We start from the raw sequence: 21,061 nt of genomic DNA, 5'->3' as shown, positions 1-21,061 counted from the left end.
CTCCGTAGTGTATACACGTCCCCGCATAGTGCTCCGTACTGCATACATGGCCCCGCATAGTACTCCGTACTGTATACATGGCACCGCATAGTGCTTCGTACTGTATACATGGCCCCGCATATTGCTCCGTACTACTATATACATGGCCCCGTATAGTGCTCTGCACTGTATACTCGGCCCCCGCATAGTGCTCGGTACTGTATACATGGCCCCGCATCCTGCTCTGTTTTGTATATATGGCCCCGCATAGTGCTGCACACAGTATACATTGCCCGGCATAGTGCTCCATATTGTATACACGGCCCCGCATAGTGCTCCGCACTGAATACATGGCTCCGCATAGTGCTCCGTACTGTATATATGGCCTCGTATAGTGCTGCACATAGTATGAATGGCCCTGAATAGTGCTGCACTCAGTATACATGGCCCTGCATAGTGCTCCGTACTGTATACATGGCCCCGCATAGTGCTCCGTACTGTACACATGACCCCGCATAGTGCTCTGTACTGTATACATGGCCCCGCATAGCGCTCTGTACTGTATACATGGCCCAGCATAGTGCTCCGCACTGTATACATGGCCCCGCATAGTGATCTGTACTGTATGCATGTCCTCGCATAGTGCTACCTACAGTATACATGGTCCCGCATAGTGCTCCGTACTATATATATGGCCCCGCATAGAGCTCCATACTGTACATACTGTATACATGGCCCCGCATAGTGCTGCACTCAGTATACATGGCCCCGCATAGTGCTACGTACTGTATACATGGCCCCGCATAGTGCTCGTACTGTATACATGGCCCCACATAGTGCTCGTACTGTATACATGGCCCCGCATAGTGCTACGTACTGTATACATGGCCCCGCATAGTGCTCCGTACTGTATACATGGCCCCGCATAGTGCTCGTACTGTATACATGTCCCTCCATAGTGCTTCGTACTGTATACATGGCCCCGCATAGTGCTCGTACTGTATACATGTCCCTCCATAGTGCTTCGTAATGTATACACGGCCCCCGCATTGGGCTCGGTACTACTATATACATGGCTCCGCATAGTGCTCCATACTGTATACATGGCCCCGCATAGTGCTCCGTACTGTATACATGTCCCTCCATAGTGCTTCGTACTGTATACATGGCCCCGCATAGTGCTCCGTAATGTATACACGGCCCCCGCATTGGGCTCGGTACTACTATATACATGGCTCCGCATAGTGCTCCGTACTGTATACATGGCCCCGCATAGTGCTCCGTACTGTATGCATGTCCTCGCATAGTGCTACCTACCGTATACATGGTCCCGCATAGTGCTCCGTATTATATATATGGCCACGCATAGAGCTCCATACTGTACATACTGTATAAATGGCCCTGCATAGTGCTGCACTCAGTATACATGGCCCCGCATAGTGCTCCGTACTGTATGCATGGCTCCGCATAGTGCTCCGTACTACTGTATACATGGCCCCGCATAGTGCTCCGTACTACTGTATACATGGCCCCGCATAGTGCTCCGTACTGTATACATGGCCCCGCATAGTGCTCCGTACTGTATACACGGCCCCCGCATTGTGCTCGGTACTACTTTATACATGGCCCTGCTTAGTGCTCCGTACTGTATACATGGCCCAGAATCGTACTCCGTACTGTATACATGGCCCCCATACTGCTCCCTACTGTATACATGGTCCCATATACTGCTCTGTTTTGTATATATGGCCCCGCATAGTGCTGCACACAGTATACATGGCCCCGCATAGTGCTCCGTACTGTATACATGTCCCCCGAATAGTGCTCCGTACTGTATACATGGCCCCGCATAGTGCTCCGTACTGTATACATGGCCCCGCATAGTGCTCCGTACTGTATCCACGGCCCCGCATAGTGCTTCGTACTCTGTATACGGCCCCCGCATAGTGCTCTGTACTGTAGACATGGCCCCCGCATAGTGCTCCGTATTCTATAGGTGGCCCTGCATAGTGCTCAGTACTGTATACATGGCCCTGCATAGTGCTCCATACTGTATACATGGACCCTGCATAGTGCTCCGTACTGTATGCATGGTCTCGCATAGTGCTCCGTACCGTATACATGGCCCCGCATAGTGCTTCCTACTGTATACATGGCCCCGCATAATGCTCCGTACTACTATATACATGGCCCCGCATAGTGCTCCGTACTATATACATTGCCCCGCACACTGCTCTGTTTTGTATACATGGCCCCGCAGAGTGCTGCACACAGTATACATGGCCCCGCATAGTGCTTCGTACTGTATACATGGCCCCGCATAGTGCTCCGTACTGTATACATATTCCCCGCATAGTGCTCTGTACTGTATACACGGCCTCGCATAGTGTTCCATATTGTATACACGGGCCCGCATAGTGCTCCGTACTCTATATACTGCCCCCGCATAGTGCTCCATACTGTATACATGGCCCTGCATAGTGCTGCACTCAGTATACATGGCCCCGCAAACTGCTCCATATTGTATACATGGCCCCCATCGTGCTCCGTACTCTATATAGGACCCCAGAAAAGTGCTCTGTACTATATACATGTCCCCGGCATAGTGCTCCGTACCATATACAAGTTCCCCGCATAGTGCGCCGTACTATATACATGGCCCGGTATAGTGCTCCATACTGTATACATGGCCCTGCATAGTGCTGCACTCAGTATACATGGCCCTGCATAGTGCTCCCTACTGTATACATGGCCCCGCATAGTGCTCCGTACTGTATACATGGCCCCGCATAGTGCTCTCTACTGTATACATGGCCCCACATAGTGGTCCCTACTGTATACATGGCCCCGCATAGTGCTCCATACTGTATACATGGCCCCGCATAGTGCTCCGTACTGTATACATGGCCCCGCATAGTGCTCCATATTGTATACACGGCCTCGCATAGTGCTCCGTACTCTATACATGGCCCTGCATAGTGCTCCGTAATGTACACATGGCACCCGCATAGTGCTCTGTACTGTATACATGGCACCCGCATAGTGCTCTGTACTGTATACACGGCCCTGAATAGTGCTCCGTACTGTATACATGTCCCCACATAGTGCTTCGTACTGTATACATGGCCCCGCATAGTACTCCGTACTGTATACATGTCCCCCGAATAGTGCTCCGTACTGTATACATGGCCCCGCATAGTGCTCCGGACTGTATACATGGCCCCGCATAGTGCTCCGTACTGTATCCACGGCCCCGCATAGTGCTTCGTACTCTGTATACGGCCCCCGCATAGTGCTCTGTACTGTAGACATGGCCCCCGCATAGTGCTCCGTATTCTATAGGTGGCCCTGCATAGTGCTCAGTACTGTATACATGGCCCTGCATAGTGCTCCATACTGTATACATGGACCCTGCATAGTGCTCCGTACTGTATGCATGGTCTCGCATAGTGCTCCGTACCGTATACATGGCCCCGCATAGTGCTTCCTACTGTATACATGGCCCCGCATAATGCTCCGTACTACTATATACATGGCCCCGCATAGTGCTCCGTACTATATACATTGCCCCGCACACTGCTCTGTTTTGTATACATGGCCCCGCAGAGTGCTGCACACAGTATACATGGCCCCGCATAGTGCTCCGTACTGTATACATGGCCCCGCATAGTGCTCCGTACTGTATACATATTCCCCGCATAGTGCTCTGTACTGTATACACGGCCTCGCATAGTGTTCCATATTGTATACACGGGCCCGCATAGTGCTCCGTACTCTATATACTGCCCCCGCATAGTGCTCCATACTGTATACATGGCCCTGCATAGTGCTGCACTCAGTATACATGGCCCCGCATACTGCTCCATATTGTATACATGGCCCCCATCGTGCTCCGTACTCTATATAGGACCCCAGAAAAGTGCTCTGTACTATATACATGTCCCCGGCATAGTGCTCCGTACCATATACATGTTCCCCGCATAGTGCTCCGTACTATATACATGGCCCGGTATAGTGCTCCATACTGTATACATGGCCCTGCATAGTGCTGCACTCAGTATACATGGCCCTGCATAGTGCTCCCTACTGTATACATGGCCCCGCATAGTGCTCCGTACTGTATACATGGCCCCGCATAGTGCTCTCTACTGTATACATGGCCCCACATAGTGGTCCCTACTGTATACATGGCCCCGCATAGTGCTCCATACTGTATACATGGCCCCGCATAGTGCTCCGTACTGTATACATGGCCCCGCATAGTGCTCCATATTGTATACACGGCCTCGCATAGTGCTCCGTACTCTATACATGGCCCTGCATAGTGCTCCGTAATGTACACATGGCACCCGCATAGTGCTCTGTACTGTATACATGGCACCCGCATAGTGCTCTGTACTGTATACACGGCCCTGAATAGTGCTCCGTACTGTATACATGTCCCCACATAGTGCTTCGTACTGTATACATGGCCCCGCATAGTGCTCAGCACTACTATATACATTGCCACGCATAGTGCTCCGTACTGTATACACAGCCCCCGGATTGTGCTCAATACTACAATATACATGGCCCTGCAAAGTGCTCCGTACTGTATGCATGGCCCCGCATATTGATCTGTTTTGTATATATGGCCCCGCATAGTGCTGCACACAGTATACATTGCCCCGCACAGTGCTCCATACGTATACATGGCCCCGCATACTGCTCCGTACTGTATCCACTGCCCCGCATAGTGCTCCGTACTCTATATACGGCCCCCGAATAGTGCTCTGTACTGTATACATGGCCCCGCATAGTGCTCTCTACTGTATACATGGCCCTGCATAGTGCTCCGTACTGTATACACGGCCCCGCATAGTGCTCTGTACTGTATGCATGGCCCAGCATAGTACTCCGTACTGTATGCATGGCCTCGCATAGTGCTCCGTACTGTATGCATGGCCTCGCATCGTGCTCCGTACTGTATACATGGCCCCGCATAGCGCTCCGTACTGTATACACGGCCCAGCATAGTGCTCCGTACTGTATGCATGGCCCAGCATAGTGCTCCGTACTGTATGCATGGCCTCGCATAGTGCTCCGTACTGTATGCATGGCCTCGCATAGTGCTCCGTACTGTATACATGGCCCCGCATAGCGCTCCGTACTGTATACACGGCCCAGCATAGTGCTCCGTACTGTATGCATGGCCCAGCATAGTGCTCCGTACTGTATACATGGCCCCGCATAGTGCTCCGTACTGTATACATGACCCCGCATAGTGCTCCGTACTGTATACTTGGCCCCGCATAGTGCTCCGTACTATATACATGTGCCCGCATAGTACTCCGTACTGTATACATGTCCAACGCATAGTGCTTCGTACTGTATACATGGCCCCGCATAATGCTCCATACTAATATATACATGGCCCCGCATAATGCTCCATACTACTATATACATGGCCCCGCATACTGCTCTGTTTTGTATATATGGCCCCGCATAGTGCTGCACACAGTATACATGGCCCCGCATAGTGCTCCGTACTGTAAAAATGGCCCCACATAGTGCTCCGTACTGTATACATGTCCCCCGCATAGTGCTCTCTACTGCATTCATGGCCCCGCATAGTGCTCCGTACTGTATACACGGCTCCGCATAGTGCTCCATATTGTATACACGGGCCCGCGTAGTGCTCCGAACTGTATACATGGCCCCCGCATAGTGCTCCGTACTCTATACGTGGCCCTGCATAGTGCTCCATACTGTATACATGGCCCCGCATATTGCTTCGTACTGTACAGATGGCTCCGCATAGTGCTCCGTACTGTATACATGGCCCCGCATAGTGCTGCACACAATATAAATGGCCCTGCATAGTGCTGCACTCAGTATACATGGCCCCTCATACTGCTCCATATTGTATACACGGGCCCGCATCGTGCTCTGTACTCTATATACGGCCCCCGCATATTACTCCGTACTGTATACATGTCCCCCGCATAGTGCTCTGTACTGTATACATGGCCCCGCAAAATGCTCCGTACTACTATATACATGGCCCCGCATAGTACTCCGTACTGTATACACGGCCCCTGCATTGTGCTCAGTAATACTGTATACATGGCCCCGCATAGTGCTCCGTACTGTATACATGGCTCCCGCATAGTGCTTTGTACTGTATACATGGCCCCGCATAGTGCTCCGTACTCTATACACGGACCGCATAGTGCTTTGTACTGTATAGATGGCCCCGCATACTGCTGCACACAGTATAAATGGCCCCGCATAGTGCTCCCTACTGTATACATGGCCCCGCATAGTGCTCCCTACTCTATACATGGCCCCACATAGTGCTCCCTACTGTATACATGGCCCCGCATAGTGCTCCGTACTGTATACATGGCCCCGCATAGTGCTCCATACTGTATACACGGCCCAGCATAGTGCTTCGTACTCTATACATGGCCCCGCATACTGCTCTGTTTTGTATATATGGCCCCGCATAGTGCTGCACACAGTATCCATGGCCCCACATAGCGCTCCGTACTGTATACATGGCCCAGCATAGTGCTCCGTACTGTATACATGGCCCCGCATAGTGCTCCATACTGTATACATGGCCCAGCATAGTGCTCTGTACTGTATACATGGCCCCGCATAGTGCTCCGTACTCTATACACGGACCGCATAGTGCTCCGTACTGTATAGATGGCCCCGCATAGTGCTGCACACAGTATAAATGGCCCCGCATAGTGCTCCCTACTGTATACATGGCCCCGCATAGTGCTCCCTACTCTATACATGGCCCCACAAAGTGCTCCCTACTGTATACATGGCCCCGCATAGTGCTCCGTACTGTATACATGGCCCCGCATACTGCTCTGTTTTGTATATATGGCCCCGCATAGTGCTGCACACAGTATCCATGGCCCCACATAGTGCTCCGTACTGTATACATGGCCCCGCATAGTGCTCCGTACTGTATACATGGCCCCGCATAGTGCTCCATATTGTATACATGGTCCTGCATACTGCTCTGTTTTGTATATATGGCCCCGCATAGTACTGCACACAGTATACATGGCTCCGCATAGTGCTCCGTACGCAAACATGACCCCGCATAGTGCCCCTACATATACATGGCCCCGCATAGTGCTCCTTACTGTATATATGGCCCCGCATAGTGCTCCTTACTCTATATACGGCCCCCGCATAGTGCTCTGTACTGCATACATGGCCCCCGCATAGTGCTCCGTACTGTATACATGGTCCCGCATAGTGCTCCATACTATATACATGGCCCCGCACAGTGCTCTGTACTGTATACATGGCCCCGCATAGTGCTCCATACTGTATACATGGCCCTGCATAGTGCTCTATACTATATACATGGCCATGCATAGTGCTCAGTACTGTATACATGGCCCCGCAAAGTACTCCGTACTGTATACATGTCCCCCTCATAGTGCTCCGTACTGTATACATGGCCCTGTATAGTGCTCCATACTGTACATACGACCCAGCATAGTGCTGCACTCAGTATTCATGGCTCCGCATAGTGCTCCGTACTGTATACATGTCACCCGCATAGTGCTTCATACTGTATACATGGCCCCGCATAATGTTCCGTACTACTATATACATGGCCCTGCATAGTTCTCCGTACTGTATACATGGCCCCGCATAGTGCTCCGTACTACTATATACATGGTCCCGCATAGTGCTCCATACTACTGTATACATGGCCCCGCATAGTACTCCATACTGTATACAAGGCTCCCGCATAGTGCTCAGTACTACTAAATACATGGTCCCGCATAGTGTTCTGTACTGTATACATGGCCCCGCATAGTGCTCCGTACAACTATATACATGGTCCCGCATAGTACTCCGTACTGTATACATGTCCCCCGCATAATGCTTCGTACTGTATACATGGCCCCGCATAGTGCTCCATCCTACTATATACATGGCCCCGCATAGTGCTCCGTATTCTATACACCGCCCAGCATAGTGTTCCGTACTACTGTATGCATGGCCCCGCATAGTGCTCCGTACTGTATACATGGCCCCCATAGTACTCCATACTGTATACATGGCCCCGCATACTGCTACCTACTGTATACATGGTCATGCATAGAGCTCCATACTGTATACATGGCCCCGCATAGTGCTCCGTACTGTATACATGGCCCCGCATAGTGCTCCGTACTGTATACATGCCCCGCATAGTGCTCCGTACTGTATTCATGGCCCCGCATAGTGCTCCGTACTACTGTATACATGGCCCAGCATAGTGCTACCTACTGTATACATGGTCCCGCATAGTGCTCCGTCCTGTATACATGACCACGCATAGTGCTCCTTACTGTATACATGCCCCGCATAGTGCTCCGTACTGTATTCATGGCCCCGCATAGTGCTCCGTACTACTGTATACATGGCCCCGCATAGTGCTACCTACTGTATACATGACCCCGCATAGTACTCCGTACTGTATACGTGTCCCCCACATTTTGCTTCGCACTGTATACATGCCCCGCATAGTGCTCCATCCTACTATATACATGGCCCCGCATAGTGCTCCGTATTGTATACACGGCCCGCGCATAGTGCTCCGTACTGTATACATGGCCCCGCATCGTGCTCCGTACTGTATACATGGCCCCGCATAGTACTTCGTACTGTATACATGGCCCCGCATAGTGCTCCGTACTGTATATATGGCCCCGCATAGTACTTCGTACTGTATACATGGCCCCGCATAGTACTCCATACTGTATACATGGTCCCGCATACTGCTACCTATTGTATACATGGTCCCGCATAGTACTCCGTACTGTATATGACGCGCCCCCTGGGCCGTGTGTGTGTGTGGATACCTGGAACCGGACCTTTTGTGGATGCTGGGGTTGTAGTCCTTGCGTGGCGGGGACCCGGTCCCGTGGCTCAGGATGGTCAACCCAAATGGCAGTCTATTTATAGGGTTTTGTGATTAAATGTCCGACTACGCCACCCGTGGATTGCGGTAAGAGTGAACCGCCGCTGCAGGGCCGACCGCTGAGGCTGGTGTTGTGGGTGCAGCTGAGGGTAGTATAACTCCCCACGGGATGAGTATAGCCTCAGGGCAGTAAATAGGGATGTTGGTGGTGATGGTGCGCGGGAGCAGCAGTAACCACACGGAGTCTGTCAAACAATTCAGGGTCTTTACTGTTGGTGGTATTAAGGGACCCGTCCGGAATACAGGTTAACAATGGAGGCCTGGTCAGTCTGAGAGCAACTGGGAGATCCCGCTGGTCAGGGGGAGTTTGTAGGCCTACCGTGCTGACTTCAATCTTTCATGGCTATCCCGCTGTAGTGTAGTGGTAGCCCACGTCTCTGAGTGTTGTTCTCACCCATATGACTGGCGACTCGGGCCTTCCGTACTTCTCACCCCTCCAGGGCAGTAGTGGTCCCTCTTGCGTGGCTGAGCCTCCAGCCTTCCTTGGGCCAGAGGACTTGAAGTCCCCTGTGTGGTGGTTTTCTGCTGCTGGGCTTATAACCCTCACAGCCTCGGACTCCAGTGTCCGGCTTTGTAAGTCTCTAGCCAGGATGAGCTCTTCCAGCTCCCCTCCTGGCCTCGTGTTCCTCCTCTGCCTACAGGGACTCCTCAGGCGGCTGCTGACCTGTCCCTATCTGCAACTTCTCTGGAACTTGTCCGGCACTTCTCTCACTAACCACGCCCCAGATCCAGTTTATAAAGGGCAGGTTTCTCCCCTCCCTGGACTGAGGCAGGAGGTGCTGCATGCTAATTGTCCCCAACCAGGGAACCTCCCACCTGCTCTCAGACATGACATTGCTGCCACTGTGGCGACCAGACCTGGGGTGCCACATTTAAATGTCCCCCGCACAGTGCTCCGTACTGTATATGTAATGCAGGTGCCGGGATGCAACGCACAGAGACACAAGGCGAGAACAGTAAGAGTTGAATATAAACAGTTTATATATATATATATATGTAACAGGTACGCTGAACAAGGGATTGCAACAAGGGTAATAAACAGTAATTTGAAGTATTAGCAAAATGCGAAGTCTCTCAAGGTAATGTGGTGCCCTCGATCATGAGAGACACCACGTGAGTTCCTTAACTGTGCATATGGCTCTAGCGGTGGTCACCGGTTATTCCCGCTAGGCCTTGAGTCTTTTTCCGGATAAATTCAATTAGATCGCGTTGAGCTTCTTTAGCCCCAACCGTTCCCCTCCCAACCTGAGTACCTAAACCCAATTGTCCCCGATACCGTGGGTGAACAGTAGAAGTGAAGGCCCTGTTCAAGTATTCAGCTCCTCTGCTTTCGCTGGCGTGACTTTCCTGAGGCAGCCGTCTCTCAAGTCCTCTCTGCTTGGCCGTTGGAGGCAATCTCTCGAGCCTTGGGTAGGGGGGTCCAGACCTCGTCTGTCGACGGGTGATGTCGGGTTCCGCGAACTCACTCAGCATCGCAAGCAGGTTCCGAGTCTCCTCAGCAGGCACAGCACTAGGGTCACATCTGTGAGGGATCCGGAGCTCTTCTACCGGTGCCCGGCTGTGGCACCTCACAGGCCTCTGGCTTAGGCCTGTCACGCGGGGCTTCCCAGCACGCAGGGAACACGTCTGCTCCTTTCTGCTGCTTGGCGCCAAAGACCCCTTAGGTTTGGCGAGCTGGCCTCTTATCTCTCGGAACTCCTTCTTGGAAGTCACCTGATCGGGTCCAGCGTCTAAATCTGCTCTCCCTTCAACTTCCCTTGCATATCTTTGTGGCGCACCTGAGGGTTCGACCGCCACAGGGATGCTGCACCTCTTTAACGGGGTGTAGTGTTCCTCCTTTGAGGTAAGAACAGTGCGATGGTCGGGACCCTACCTCCACATCCAACACCACACTTCTCCCACCAGAGGGGGCTAGTAAGCACTAGGTGCTGCCCCTACTGGGAATCGGGAGACTGGGGAACCAAGACATAGGGGAACCAACTAGTGGGTGAGGGTGGAGGATTCACATTTTAGTGACACTTTAAATTTCATATTTAATACACAGCCATCTTGGGTCTGGGTTCTTTGATCGTGACCTTCCTCCCTGAACGTGGATCCTGTGTGGACCTGCAGAGGATGGAGGCACGGCCCTCGTACCCTGGCCTTGGTTCGAGGGGCAGGTCGCAGATAATGAATGTCTCAGCCCGGTCAAGGACCATGACCAAGAAGACCCGGAGCTTAGGAGTGTAGCTCCACCGCAAATGGATCCCAGGGGGGTGCAGATGGAGTGGTATACGCCACCTGTCCTCGCCAACCTGATCTATTCAGAGGGATTCCGGCTGCAAGAGGGGAACCGGCCCCCGACACCTGACCTTGCCACTCTACGTCCTGGTCAGGGAAGTCCGGTAGGCCCTGAGGATCCCAACGGGTAACGGACGGAGCGGAGCTGCCACCCGTACCCTTTTTCTGAGTGAAGTTCAGAGGGAGACCCGGCCTATCTACACACACACAGACAGGAAAGGACCCGGTCTGAAGTCTAGGAACACTCTGGTGCGGGGTCCTGATTGAACACTGGACTTACTCGGAGGTTGTCGGACCCCCCCCGTCTCTGGTGACCGCAGAACTCCGCGAGGAGCAGGGAGAAGCCTTTCAACTGCAATCTCCACCGTGAATAAAAACCCTGGAAGTTAACCCCTATGGCCTCCGGACTCTTTATTCTGCATTACACCGCACTACGCAGCACCAGACCTCCTACACTACAACCCCCTCCATCCTGTCTCTCTGCCCTGAGGCCCTGCTCCGCCTGTGGGGATGAGTAACAACGACGGCTGCCATAACATCCTGCCTCAGCGGACTGCAGCAGCGCAGGTGGCCTTCACCAGGTGCCACAGGTGGCGTAGTCGAGATCAGCCACTCAACCCGGATAAGCCCATACCATCCTTTTTTAATGTGACGGCCCTGGGCACGGAGTGGGTCCGGGCCACGGCTGCACCCCATCTACAACACAGGACCCGGCTCCGAGTCCCCCATCTCCCAGGGTAGGGCTTCCAGCGTCACTCATCTTGGTTACGCTTGACTGTGTCTGGCCAGCAGATGGCAGCCTCTCTCCATTTTTGAAACATCATGTAGGAATTCCCTTGCAAGCTCTCTCACCTTTGCTACATATACATGCCCCGCATAGTGCTCCGCACTGTATACATGGCCCCGCATAGTGCTCCGCACTACTGTATACATGGCCCCGCATAGTGCTACCTACTGCATACATGGTCCCGCATAGTGCTCCGTACTGTATACATGACCCTGCATAGTGCTCCATACTATATACACGGCCCTGCATAGTGCTCCATACTGTATACATGACCCCGCATAGTGCTCCGTACTGTATACACGGCCCCACATAGTGCTCCGTACTGTATACATGGCACCGCATAGTGCTCCATACTGTATACATGGCCCCACATAATGCTCCGTATTGTATACATGGCCCCGCATAGTGCTCCATACTGTATATGTAGCACCCTGAGGATTCGGCTGCTACAGGAGTATTGCACCTCAACCCAGAGGTGTGATATTCCACTCCCGGGTAAGGATGGAGTGTGGAACTGAGCTCGGTAGGCTGCATGCACTACACACATCCCATTTCCGAGGAACAGGCCGACGGTACTCCCACTTAGAAATGTGCAGGTACGACCGAGTCTGTTCCTGGCTGGAGTGGGAGGGGGGTGGTACATCCCATGTAGTGTAGGGGCAGATAGGGGGAGCAGCCTGGGTAAAGTTAGGAGCTCATTGGGTGCTGGTCACCTGAGCTCACACATAGAGGGTGTATATAAGGTGGGCACCAACTAAGATCAGGGTCAGATGCAGAGAACAAGTCAGAAGCAGACAGCAAGACAGCTGCAGAGGAGCAGACAGCAAGCAGAGAGGAAGTCAGCCTGCAGCAAGAGAGAGACCCTGAGTGAGAGAGGAGCAGAGAAGGAGTACCCAGAGGGGAAAACAGAGAGGACCCAAGAACCCAAATTAAAGCACTGGGTGAGGAGTCGGCACAGGGTACCGGATCCCAAGCTGGTGGGGGCAGAAAACACACCCCAGCCAGAGACCGGAGGCCGTGGGCAGCATCTGCCACGGCCACCCATCACATCCACCCCGAAGGCACACCACATGAAGGGTCAGGGAACCCAAGGCCAAGGGTGTCCCAACAGAAGGCCCGAGGGAGCTGGACCTAGGTGGATCACTGGTGGGGACGGCCAGAGGACGGGACAGAAGGAGAGCTCAGGGCCACGCTCCGGACTTGTTTGGGGGTTGGCTGGATCCAGGACCTGGTGGACGCAGCACGGCTCGGGTGGTCACTTGAAGCTGGAGTGACCGGAACATCAGCAGTGAGTAAATACCCTAAACTGCACAACCCGACTCTGTCTTCCTTTAACATCTATGCTGCACCACTACAACCCCCATCCTCTGCACCTGTCCTCCCTGAGGCTATACCCCTCCCGTTGGGGGTTATCCCACCAAGCTGCGCACCCACCATCGGCCTCAGCGGACCCTGCTGCAGCGGCGGCCACAGTGACCGCATCACAACGGGTGGCGTAGTCGACATTAAGAACTTAATAACATCTGTAGGACTGCCACATACCACTGAGCTTGACGCCCTGGGCACGGGGCCGGGTCACAGCCGCTCGGAGACTACAACCCCCCATCTGATCCGGTGCCGGGTATTCCCCTCAAAAAGGAATATGTCCCAGGGGGTGCGTCAACTTTGGCGTAGTCGGCAGGATTACGTGCCCGCAACACCCGGGTACTGCGTGCCTGAAGAAAAGTGCAAGTTTACCTCAGAAAGAAGTCTCCCGCCGGTTCCGGAGGGTCCACGCCATCGGACTCCATCACCAGTCGTTTCCCGCCGATTGTCCGCCATTTCCAACTTGTTCCCGCCATCTGCAGAGTTTCCCGCCACTGGGCGACGCTTCCCGCCAAAACCGCAGATTTCCCGCCTTGGAAGAGCAGCGGACGCCATTATGGGCGTGCCAAAGGAGGGCAAGAGGCCACCTCCCATCGTGGGCCAGGACAGAAAATGGCGCCAAAAGTGGAAACCGCCCCCACCAACAGAGACTGTGATGCTGGAGGTGTCTGTCAGCGTGAAAGAACTACCCCTGGAGCTGACAGTCACCGAGTTGCCCCGGGACCGCCCTCGAAGTGGGAGGAGACGAAAGAAAAGAACGAAGATGGGTGCCGCCTGGAGCAGTCTGGAGCGAGCGCACCCGGAGGCAAGAAGTCTAACGAGGAGTAGCGGAGAAGTTTACCCGGATATGGAGAGAAAGCAGAACAGCACCGGCCCGCTGGCCAGGAGTCTGCTAAAGACCGAGGAAGGAGAGCAGAGCAGCACCGGCCCGCTGGCCAGGAGCCTGCTGGAAGAAGAGCAGAGCAGCACCGACCCGTTGGTCAGGAGCCTGCTAGACACCACGACCCCACTAGGCCTAGTGGAGGTCCTTGCACAGCTCCCCCGAGACCGGGAGTGTGCACAGACTGCCCTGGAGGGCCTCGCACGGAGGATGGCCCGGGTACAGCGCGAGATACTGGCGGAGTGGAGCCGGGAGATGACCCAGCAAGCTGAGACCAGTCAACGGAGCACGCTACCCTGGAAGAGGAAGCAGACCGCCTCTGAGGATGGCGCGGGAGGACCCAAGGCCGGAGACGGCGCCGAGGAGGGAGCCGAACGCATGGAGGCAGGTAAAGGGGACGCCTATACCCCAAGCCGTGACACCGCTTACCTGCCCCAGCTCCCCGTCGCAGAGCCCGAAAGTCCCCCTGCTGTGCCCGAAAACGCCATGTCACCGACGCAGACTAGGCCCCAACCGGAAGCCGCCGCCGCGACCCCTGTGACGTCACGCGCCTCGACCCGGGGCGTGACAAAGCAGGAAATACCACCAGCCTGGTCGCAAGGCCTAGTACCCCCGGGCGCCGAATCACCAACAGCGCCCCCTACCTCCGCGGAGCCTCCGGCCTGGCCGCAAGGCCAGGTAGCCCAGGGCGCCGCCGTCCTAACGGTGCCCTTTACCTTCCAGGTGCCCCAGGCCTGGCCGCAAGGCCTGGGCAACCCGGGCGCCACCACCACCGCGCCCGCGCCCATAAGACCAAGAGTGCCGCATCTGGGAGAGGACCTGTTTGCCCAGCATACGTGCCCGAACGGGTCTGAAACTGAAACTGTCCATAAAGAAAGAGCAGGAGGACGCCGTCGTTAAGTACAGCAGAGTACAAGCTGTATATAGTTGCCCGTCGGGGCACAGTGAACTGTTGATAATATAGTCCCCGTTGGGACCAGCAAGTGTGAACTGTTACCCGTATTTCCCTAAATCCCACTGACCGAGGACTGAGAGCGGTCATTCCTCCCCAAATACCTGGCCGAGGACTGAGAGCGGCCACTATCCTTGTATATAGTTGCGCGTCCTAAAGCGCCCCCTACCGGTTTTATAGGAAAACCAGTTTTTCTAAGAGACTGTCGTACTTTTCCCGGACACACGTTGCACAGCGTCCGGAGGAGGAACCTGAAACAAGGAACGACTACGAGAATGTTTATATGAAAAGTTTTATATGATGTTTTATATGTTTATGTTTTATAAAAAAAAAAATGTATGTTTGGTGTTTTATGTCTTGCAGCCCGAGGACGTGCTGTGATTTACCAGGGGGGAATGTAGCACCCTGAGGATTCGGCTGCTACAGGAGTATTGCACCTCAACCCAGAGGTGTGATATTCCACTCCCGGGTAAGGATGGAGTGTGGAACTGAGCTCGGTAGGCTGCATGCACTACACACATCCCATTTCCGAGGAACAGGCCGACGGTACTCCCACTTAGAAATGTGCAGGTACGACCGAGTCTGTTCCTGGCTGGAGTGGGAGGGGGGTGGTACATCCCATGTAGTGTAGGGGCAGATAGGGGGAGCAGCCTGGGTAAAGTTAGGAGCTCATTGGGTGCTGGTCACCTGAGCTCACACATAGAGGGTGTATATAAGGTGGGCACCAACTAAGATCAGGGTCAGATGCAGAGAACAAGTCAGAAGCAGACAGCAAGACAGCTGCAGAGGAGCAGACAGCAAGCAGAGAGGAAGTCAGCCTGCAGCAAGAGAGAGACCCTGAGTGAGAGAGGAGCAGAGAAGGAGTACCCAGAGGGGAAAACAGAGAGGACCCAAGAACCCAAATTAAAGCACTGGGTGAGGAGTCGGCACAGGGTACCGGATCCCAAGCTGGTGGGGGCAGAAAACACACCCCAGCCAGAGACCGGAGGCCGTGGGCAGCATCTGCCACGGCCACCCATCACATCCACCCCGAAGGCACACCACATGAAGGGTCAGGGAACCCAAGGCCAAGGGTGTCCCAACAGAAGGCCCGAGGGAGCTGGACCTAGGTGGATCACTGGTGGGGACGGCCAGAGGACGGGACAGAAGGAGAGCTCAGGGCCACGCTCCGGACTTGTTTGGGGGTTGGCTGGATCCAGGACCTGGTGGACGCAGCACGGCTCGGGTGGTCACTTGAAGCTGGAGTGACCGGAACATCAGCAGTGAGTAAATACCCTAAACTGCACAACCCGACTCTGTCTTCCTTTAACATCTATGCTGCACCACTACAACCCCCATCCTCTGCACCTGTCCTCCCTGAGGCTATACCCCTCCCGTTGGGGGTTATCCCACCAAGCTGCGCACCCACCATCGGCCTCAGCGGACCCTGCTGCAGCGGCGGCCACAGTGACCGCATCACAACGGGTGGCGTAGTCGACATTAAGAACTTAATAACATCTGTAGGACTGCCACATACCACTGAGCTTGACGCCCTGGGCACGGGGCCGGGTCACAGCCGCTCGGAGACTACAACCCCCCATCTGATCCGGTGCCGGGTATTCCCCTCAAAAAGGAATATGTCCCAGGGGGTGCGTCATATACACGACCAAGCATAGTGCTCCGTACTGTATACATGGCCCCGCATAGTACTCCGTACTGTATACATGTCCCCCTCATAGTGCTCCGTACCGTATACATGGCCCCGCGTAGTGCTACCTACTGTATACATGATCCCGCATAGTGCTCCGTACGGTATATATGGCCCCGCATAGTGCTCCATACTGTATACATGGCCCCACATAGTGCTCCGTACTGTATACATGGCCCCGCATAGTACTCCTTACTGTATACATGTGCCCCTCATAGTGCTTCGTACTGTATACATGGCCCCGCATAGTGCTCCGTACTACTATATACACGGCCCCCGCATTGTGCTCGGTACTACTATATACATGGCCCCGCATAGTGCTCCGTACTGTATACATGGCCCCGCATAGTGCTCCGTACTGTATACACGGCCCCGCATAGTGCTCCGTACTGTATACATGGCCCCGCATAGTGCTCCGTACTATATACATGTCCCCCTCATAGTACTCCGTACCGTATACATGGCCCCGCATAGTGCTACCTACTGTATACATGGTCCCGCATAGTGCTCCGTACTGTATATATGGCCCCGCATAGTGCTCCATATTGTGAACATGGCCCCGCATAGTGCTCCGTACTGTATACATGGCCCCGCATAGTACTCCGTACTGTATACATGTGCCCCTCATAGTGCTTCGTACTGTATACATGGCCCCGCATTGTGCTCGGTACTACTATATACATGGCCCCGCATAGTGCTCCGTACTGTATACATGGCCCCGCATAGTGCTCAGTACTGTATACATGGCCTTGCATAGTGCTCCATACTGTATACATGGTCCCGCATACTGCTGTGTTTTGTATATATGGCCCCGCATAGTGCTCCTTACTGTATCCACGGTCCAGCATAGTGCTTCATATTGTATACCCGGCACCGCATAGTGCTCCGTACTCTATAGGTTGCCCTGCATAGTTCTCCGTACTGTATACATGGCCTTGCATAGTGCTCCATACTGTATACATGGCCCCGCATAGTGCTCCATACTGTATACATGGCCCCGCATAGTGCTCCGTACTGTATACATGGCCCCGCATACTGCTTCGCACTGTATACATGCCCCGCATAGTGCTCCATCCTACTATATACTGTACATGGCCCCGCATAGTGCTCCGTATTGTATACACGGCCCGCGCATAGTGCTCCGTACTACTGTATACATGGCCAAGCATATTCCTCCGTACTGCATACATGGCCTCGCATAGTGCTTTGTACTGTATATGACGCGCCCCTGGGCCTGTGTCGCGCTGCGTTGCGCATACGGGCGCTTACCCGGAGCCGGATCTGTTGAGGGTTGTAGTCTCGTGGCGGTGACCCGGTCCGTGCCCAGGGAGTCAGCCTAAGTGGCGCTGTTTTAGCAGTGATGTTAGATGACTACGCCACCCGTTGAATGCAGCTTTAGAGCTGCTGCTGCAGGGCAGACCGCTGAGGCCGGTGGTAGGATTGTGCAGCGTGGTAGTATAACCCCCAACGGGAGGGGTATGGCCTCAGGGCAGCCGACGTGGATGATGGGGGTAGCAGGAACCACTCGGAGACGGTACGGTGAAGTTCAGGGTCTTTACTGGTAACAAAGATAGACCCTCCCGGAGTACTGGCTAGCGATTGGGGCCTGGTCAGTCCTTGAGCAGATGGGATCTCCCCTGGCCAGGCGGAGTTGTAGGCCTCTCAAACTAACGATACTCTTCTGGCTACCTTGCTAGAGGCGGGTATAAGTAGCCCACGTCCCTGAGTGTACCGTGTGGTGCTCACCCGTATGGCCGGTGACTCGGGGCCATCTAATGGCTTCCGCTCCACTATGGCGGTGCTGGTCCCACTCTTGTGACCGTGCCTTCGGGTTTCTGGGCCAGAGGACCTGCAATCCCCTGCCGGTCGGTTTCTGCTGCTGGGTAGAGATTAGTCCCCACAGCCTCGGACTCCGGGTCCGGTGATACTTCTCAGTCAGGGCGAGCTCTGCAGCTGCCAGCCCCTGACTCTTTGTAGCACTGCTCCCACAGAGCTCCTGTTGTTTCTTCCTATGCTGTTTCTCTGTCTCTACTTCTGTTCTTCTTCTACTCACTAACGCTGCCTCAGCCCCAGGTTTATATAGGGGAAGTTCTTCCCCTCCCAGGACTGGGCAGGAGGTGTGGCATGCATTGGATTCCTGACCAAGAGACCTCCCACCTGCTCTCAGACATAATATTGCATTACTGTGGAAACCAGACCCCTGGGGTGCCACATTCCCCCCTAGTGAAATTTAGTACTCCGGGACTAAACATATTTTTAGAAAAACATAACAAGATATAACAATAACAATACAATAAAGAAACACATAAAGGTGGTCACAGCATGTCCGTAACCGGGTGCAGTCTTTGAAGAAAGCAAGGTGTCCATTTCACCAAAACAGGGAGACGTAACCAGGTAGGGGTCTGTACTGCCCCGAGTCCTTAACAGTCTTTAGTCCGTCCTGGGTTACGCTCCAACTATATACAAAGGATTCCCGGTAAATCCACCAAAGACTCCTAAAAACAACTAGAAACACAAAATTACACACAAGCAACTATAGACAGGTAAACATTATAAAATAGCTTAAACATTTAGATCCTCCAACGTGCGGGTAACTGGCCTCTAGTGGCCCTAGTGGACCTACTGAGCTGACTGTCTGGCCCTGAACTACAGGGTGTAGGAGCTGTCAAGGGTAAACTGGGCAGCTGTTTACAGGCCCTCTGGCTCACTAGGGATATGGCAGGCTCACTGCAAGCAGAGGGTTGATCCTCCTGGTCTGCTGGTGTGGGGTCTTCTGCCTCCTGGACCGGCTGTTCTTCCAGCTCTACCTGTTGCTCCGTAGGTGCTTGGGATGCTGGTTGGAGGAAGGTGAGTACGGGTACCATAACTGCACCATTGACTTGAGGCCAAGACCGAGGGAAGTCTCCGAGCACAGTACTAACCATATCTTCCTTTTCCTCTACGGGTCGATGGTCTTCTTGTTCCTCTTCAGGGTTCCGTAGCTGTTCAGGACACTTTTTCAGGTGATCCCGGGATACAATGGCTATAGTCTCCCCTCCGTCTTTACTGATGGTACAGACCTTCGGGTTCTCGTGGCTTGAGGGCAGTACGGTGTACGGGTCCTTCTCCCACTGGTCGTCCAACTTGTGGAGCCGTCTTTTCCTCTTCAAGACCTGCTCTCCGGGTACCAGGGGAACAGCGGGAGCATACTGGTTGTAAGTTTTCTCTTGTCTTTCCCTAGCTTGACAGAGACTTCGCTCCACACTCTCCTGTAATTTCCGGTACTGCTGCTGCCTCTCTGTGTCCCAATCTGCTTCTGGTGAAGTGTCCTCGGGTGTCAGGACTCCCATTTCCAGGTCAACAGGTAACTTACCAGGTCTCGCCCTCATTAGGTAAGCCGGGGTACAGTTGGTGGAACCTACCGGGATGTGGTTGTATAGGTCCACCAGATCGGGCAGCTTCTCAGGCCACAGACTGCGTTCTTCCAGGGGCAACGTTTTCAGAAGATCCATTACCACCTGGTTCATTTTCTCACAAAGTCCATTAGTTTGCGGATGATAGGGTGTCGTCCTTATCTTCCGGCAGCCATACAGATTGCAGAATTCCTGGAAGATCTCTGCTTCAAAGGCAGGTCCCTGGTCCGTCAGCACTTGGTCCGGGTACCCGTGTGGACGGCAGAAGTGCTGCTGGTAGGCTCTAGCCGCTGTTTGAGCCGTTAAGTCCTTGACGGGGACGACAACCAAGAACCGGGAGTAATGATCCACGATGGTTAGCGCGTAGACGTAGCCACTTCTGCTTGGGGTCAGTTTTACATGATCCAAGGCTACCAGTTCCAACGGCTGCCGGGTGACGATGGACTGCAGGGGAGTCTTCTGGCTGGCACGGTCCTTCCTTCTTAGGTTGCACGGGCCACAGTCTCTGCACCACCTCTCGATGGTTCCCCTCATGCCTACCCAGTGGAACCGCCCACGCAGCAGGAACTCCAGCTTCTTCCATCTGAAGTGTCCAGCCCCGTCGTGGTATGCCTCCATCACCATGGCTGCGTCTCTTCGTGGCACCACTACTTGCCAGATTAGTTCATGCGTCCGGGAGTTAACCATTCGGCGGCACAACTTCCCCTTATAAAGGAACAGTCGACTCTTCTCAGCCCACAGTTGCTTGGCTTC

Source organism: Phyllobates terribilis, unplaced genomic scaffold (assembly GCF_046119375.1).
Source record: "Phyllobates terribilis strain yellow unplaced genomic scaffold, ASM4611937v1 Scaffold_3__8_contigs__length_932513732, whole genome shotgun sequence".
Classification (NCBI taxonomy): domain Eukaryota; kingdom Metazoa; phylum Chordata; class Amphibia; order Anura; family Dendrobatidae; genus Phyllobates; species Phyllobates terribilis.
This window is presented reverse-complemented; position numbering follows the sequence as displayed.